Below are 6,000 nucleotides of genomic sequence, written 5' to 3'. Positions count from 1 at the left end.
CACATCTGGACTATTACAAAAATCACCTTCTTTCCTCCCATAACTTCTTCCCTCCTCTTGTTCCCTAGTCATCTTACTCAAACCCTCAGAGTCATCTTTAACTCTTACTTCTCCATCTTTGACTCCTTGACATTTGTTCCACCAAGGAGATGAGGGACTGATTCAGGAAAGAGCATGCAATTCAACCATGGCCTAGGATATGAGAGAGGAAGGGAAGGGAATCGAGTCAGGAAGCATGGGGAGCGGTTCTGGGAAACATTTTCCCTCTCTTAAGATGATCTCTCTTTTCTGGACATTATGGCTTGGATGCTTGGAATGGCCACTACCATCTTCCATCTTGTTATTAACCAGACAATGATCCCTGCACCCAAGGTAGCAAAGCAGAAATTGAAAGGACCTGGCCCTTGATGATGTTATTGAGTTTCTGAATCTTTCAGACCTGGAGTCTATGCTACTTTGGAATTTCCAAATTTGTTAGATGTGAAATTCTTTTTTTTTTTTTTGAGATGGAGTTTCGCCCTTGTTACCCAGGCTGGAGTGCAATGGCGCAATCTCGGCTCACCGCAACCTCCGCCTCCTGGGTTCAGGCAATTCTCCTGCCTCAGTCTCCTGAGTAGCTGGGATTACAGGCACGTGCCACCATGCCCAGCTGATTTTTTGTAGTTTTAGTAGAGACGAGGTTTCACCATGTTGACCAGGATGGTCTCGATCTCTTGACCTCGTGATCCACCCGCCTCGGCCTCCCAAAGTGCTGGGATTACAGGCTTGAGCCACCGCGCCCGGCCTAGATGTGAAATTCTTTATTAAGCCATTACAGATTGGGATTTAAATTTAAAGTTAAATACATGAAATAGACCACACAATACCAACTCTCCATTATCTCTCATTTGGGTTATTACAGTGCCATCTGGTCTTTGTGCCTTCAAACCTAATCTATTTCATATACCTGCTAGATTATCCTTCCTAAAGAACTATTTCTTCACGTTGTCTTGTCCAAAGACCTTTATAAACTTCCTGTTGCCTAGAGAACCGTCCAGGCTCAGCAGTTCAGCATTTGTGGTTTTATACAGCCCTACCCTGTTTTACCTACCTCCTGTTACAGGTACACAGACTGAAGTGCTATCTCTCACGGATCTCTCCCTTTTTTCTGCTATGTTCATGTTGTCTCTGCCTGGAATAATCTTGCTTCACTTTCACCTGTATATATGCGATCTTCTTTTAACTGTCCCACTTCCACCCTGTGCAAAGTAATCCCTCTTCCCCTAAGTTTCAATGGTGTTTATTGCCAGCTACCTTGTATCAGTGCTATTTACATAGAGTAGTCTGTTCTACTACAAGCTATGGAGCACTTTAAATGTGGCTAGTGCAGCTGAGGGCCTGAATTTTAATTTTGCTTAATTTGAATTCAAACAGCCCCAGGTAGCAAGTGGCTATTGCATCAGGACCCTACTAGGCTAAAAAGCTCTTGAATGTAGTATATCTTTTATTTTTTTCCTGTAATAACTACAGAGAGCACCCGAAAGCCAGTTTCGTTTTTTTCCTGCTTATTTTCTCCAGAGTCTTGAGAATAAAAGACACGGAATATTTACTGAATCAATAAATACAGAAATTACATTTATCAAATACACAAGGACTCCTATTTTTGTCCCAAATTCAAATAGATTAAATAAGGAAGAAGAAAAAGCTGAATGACCAAAATTCCAGTTAGTTACTCAGAAACAGATGGACAGTTCCACTGTAAAAGGATTTATCATCTCTCTATCTCATAACAGTCCTCCTCTTAGTGTGGTATAGGAACTCTCTGAGGTTTAAAGCTCTTGGGTTTCAGAAAAAAAACTGTTTACTTAGCAATAATTTCACGTTTACTAAAAAATTGCAAGAACAGTACAGAAACATCCAGATCCACCAAATTTTAGTTTTTTTATTTTAAAAATAACCCAGATTCAACACCAAGTTTTAAATTGTATCAATCTCTTCTTCCTGTATATATGCATAACATACATGAGAGATGTGTGTGTGTACATGTACATATTTTATTTTTTCTGAATCATTTGGGAGAAAATCACATATATCATGTTCTTTCACCCCTTAATATTTCAGTGTGTTTTCTTATAAACAAGGATATTCTCATGCAAACATATTCAGGAAATTTAACATTGATATAATTATTTAATCTACAGTCCATATTCCAATTTCATCAATTAACCCAATAATGTCCTATATAATGTTTTTCTCCTCCAGGAAAAAAGGATACAGTTCAGGGTCACATATTGGATTTTGTTGCCACGTCTTTAGTTTCTTTTAGTCTGCAGTCTTTGTCTTTTATGACATTGACCATGATTTAAGAATACAGGCTAGTTATTTTATATTTTATTTTATTTTCCTCTACTTAGGTTTGTCTGACGCCTCCCCATGACTAGACAGATCTAAGTTAAAGTTCTTCACTGCTGGTAAAAGGATATATTTGTTATACATAACTTCTCTGCCCCACACTGGTTTTCGGACTTGACCTACTCATAAGTCTATAAAGCATTATATTTCTATTAAAATATGTACATGTACATCCCATAAATTTCTTTTTAAAATTTGCGTAAAATACCTAATCCTACCGTTTCAAACGCAATCGTTGGCTCTGTGCTTTATAATGGTTTCAAAGACAAGTGAAATTTACTTAATGGATTCAATCTAAAATTATTTAATCAACTATTTTTCATTGAGTATGGAAATAATTCCTCAGAGAACTGCTATAAAGTATTAAAGTTTAATGATTTCTTATTGCCAGTGAATAAAGCCAGAATCTTTCCAATTTTGTAAATCCTAATCTACTTTTACTTCTCTTAATATCACCAATGGAGAGAAAAATAATTAAATTCTGATATTGTAAATCATAAGTACTTGCAGCTTTTGGTGGCAAAGTATTTGAATTGGTGCTATAGCCTAGATTTCAGGTATTTTTAAAGGATGAGTGACAAAAAAGGAAATGGGCAGAAAGAACTTTAACTGTGGGGGAACGCTCTACTACTTTAAAGATGCTTTAAAAAAAAAATCTCACTGTAGCTACACCGCTTACACTGGAAATAAACAAATAAAAATGGTCCTTTAGGATTTTTCTCGGGAGTAAGGATTGTTTCAAGGAAGAAGCTGGCAGGGATATGGACATTTTGGACAGGGGCAGAAAAATGCCCTAGTGTTTTGGGCACCATGAAAGCGCTAGAATTTTTAAATAAATATTTTACATTGTGAGAAACGTCTGAGTGTTAAATACGTTTTTTTCTCCCCCTAGGGGAAAACTAAACAAATCTCTAAGGAGACAGAAACTTTAAGTCCCTTCTCCCCTCAAAGCTAAAGTGTCTTTGGCTCTGTTTCTAGGACTTCTAGGAAAGTGCAATTAAAATAAAAGCGAAGCAAAGAAACCCTCGCAGCATTTAGATTTATTTTCCCCCCGAACTGCTCAAGAAAAGTCAGAAGTCGACACTTTTTTTCGCGTCTACAAGCTGCCAGTTGTGCGGCTCCCAAGACGTCTCCCGCACGGGTCCCCCCGTTAGCCCGCGGCCTCGGTGCGGTAGGGCTCCAAGGGGGCGTGTCCCGGCCCGCAGCGCCCCGACGCCTGCCTCCGCCGCGGGCCCACCTGCTCCCCTCGGCCGCCGCAGCGCCCCGGGGTCCCGCCAGGTCCTCGGACCCCACGAACGCGGCGCCACCGGCCGCCCGGCAGGTCCCGCCACCCGCTTCCGGACCCAGCCAGCCCCTCCGCGAAGTGCGGCTGGGACTCGAGCTCAGTTCCTTTCTTCCCTCAACCCAAACTGCTAGCGGCCCCCGTGGCGGGAGGTGGGACCCGCACCCCACCCCCAAGGATGGGGGCCCGGTCGAGAAAAGGGATCCCAGCCCTCCCCGGGCTGCGGGCACCGGCGGAACCCTTGCACCGCCAGGCGGCGGCCCGCGTCCTCCCTCCAGCCCTCGCAAGACGGGCGTCCGGACTGCGAATGTCGGGGGAGGGGTGCGGGGCGGAGGAAGAGCATCCCCCGGCCGCTGCCGCCGCCGCCGCCGGCCGCTCCCCAGCGGCTCTGCCGTGGGAGGCCTCGTCACAGCCGCCGCCTCAGCCGCGGCTGCAGATCTCGCGGTGTTTGCCGGCCGCCGCGCCGCCATATTGTGTGACAGTATTTTGATTTGGACTGGGCTGGCGGAGCCGCGGCGAGAGCGAGCGAGAGCTGGGGGGGTGGGGGGAGGGCAGGCGAGCGCGAGGGGGGTGGGGGCAGAGGGAGGTGGGGAGGCCAAGCGAGCCGGAGCCGAGGATCGGGGAGCGGCGACGCCGCCCAGCCTTCGTTTTTGATCTGCTGCAGTCGCCGGTTGGGCGACCCAGCCCGACCCCCTCCCCTCCCCCTCAGCCACGAGCTGTGGCGGCGGCAGTGGCCGGAGGGAGTTGGCGGCGGCGGGTGAGCGGAGGGGGCTGAGCGGGGACGGAGGGAGGGCTGAGGTGTCCCCCCTGCCGGGTGGAACCGGAGGCGGCGGCGGCGCTGGCGGTGGCCGCGGTGGCGGAGGCGGCGGCGGCGACGGTGGAGACGGCTGCCCTAGTGGGAGAGGCGGCGGCGGCGGCGGCCGAGGAGGAGGAGGGGGAAGCGGCGGCGGCGAAGGGTAAGCGGACAGCGCTGCGGGGCCTCGGCAGGATCCCCAGCCCGGCTCTCCCCTCATCGCCCCGCACCCCACTCCGTCTGGAAGGGGCTCTGCAGCCTTGCGAGGCCCGTGCGGGGCGTCCGCTTCTAACTCGCACTCTTTTTCCCTCCGCCTCTTACCTTCCCCCTGTGGCGAGGCGGAGAGGGAGGCCCCCCAACTCCCCCATTCCGGTGGGGGTGGGGAGCATCGGGCCGGGCCTGGGCAGCGGGGCGTCCGTGCAGGGGGGAGGGGGAGCTTCGTTGGAGACGAGCGCGGGGGAGAGCCCCGAGTGGGGGAGGGCGCCAGGGGCTGGGGAGGGCCCCTCCCTGCACCGGCGCCCCCGACCCGCCCCCAGGCATGTGTGAGGTGGGGGCGGGGGAGGAAAATCTCCTTTTGGGGAGCCGAGGTCTGATTAAAGATGACTTGGGGCGGGGGGTTTTGGAGAGAGACACAGGTCAGTTATGTGGGGGTCAGGCGGAGCGGGGGGAGAACATCGTTTCCTTGCCGATCTTGGTTTTCTGCAGACGCCTTTGAAGTGGGGGGCAAGCCCTGCTATGAATATGTGGCCCCTTAGAACTCACTGAATGTTTCTAGTTTTCTGTCCCGTCAACCTCAAACCCTATTACTTTGGTTGGGGCAGGGAGGCTGCAAGGGTCTCTTGGCGTTGCTGAACAGGTGACAGGTGGATCTTTCTGTTGCTGATGCTGTGGGATGTTCAGGCAGAGTTGTACACCGAAGTGTCAGAGACTGTGTGAGTTTGTATTTATGTGTTTGGCCATGTCTCATTCCATATATAGTATATTTGAGATGTTATGGTTCCATTCTTCAAGTCAGCTTAATTGTTGTGGAGAAATTCTTCAAATGTTTCTGATAAGAGTAGTTTCCAGGAGAGTGGAGGGAATTTGCAGCTTCACAGGGGTTTCTCCGTAGTTCATGAAATTCAGGCCCCCAGTGCAGGCTGTTGAGTGCCCTTATTCATTGTAAAGTTCTTGAATACTAAGATCGTATTCAGAGCAACTGTACGGCAATATAATTTTCATCCATTTTGTCTGTTTTAGGTAAGTTTGTAAAGTGTCAAATTTTGGGGTCAGATTGATGCACATTTTAGAAAAGGAATTTTGTTTCCACTTTAGCGTAAAGATTATAATGATCATTATGCAATTACAGATTTGGCCGGGAATTTTGGTGGGCATAGAATAGGGTATTTGCTTTCAGTTTTTTTTTTTCCCACTTATACTTACCACACTCTTCATACAGTAGCAGAGTATTGACACCTTTTCATAAATATCTTTAAATTCTTTGTAACAATGAAGTCACGATTTTAAAACTTTGACGATTTGCAACTTTAAAATT

General features: G+C 47.9%; 1 protein-coding gene across 2 annotated transcripts in view; it reads left to right on the top strand.

Annotated features, from left to right (window-relative positions):
* The first annotated feature begins 4,317 nt into the window (after positions 1-4,317).
* TAB2 (TGF-beta activated kinase 1 (MAP3K7) binding protein 2) overlaps positions 4,318-6,000 on the top strand; it is an 89,095-nt gene continuing 87,412 nt past the window's right edge. For both annotated transcript variants that reach the window (XM_032274503.1, XM_032274501.1), the window contains exon 1: positions 4,318-4,629. The gene's annotated coding sequence lies outside the window, so the exon portion shown is untranslated. The remainder of the gene's footprint in view (positions 4,630-6,000) is intronic.

This window comes from Sapajus apella, unplaced genomic scaffold (assembly GCF_009761245.1).
Source record: "Sapajus apella isolate SASKATOON/1434 unplaced genomic scaffold, GSC_monkey_1.0 scaffold6, whole genome shotgun sequence".
Lineage (NCBI taxonomy): Eukaryota > Metazoa > Chordata > Mammalia > Primates > Cebidae > Sapajus > Sapajus apella.
The sequence above is the reverse complement of the archived record's forward strand: the minus strand, read 5'-3'. Positions and strand labels throughout refer to the sequence as shown.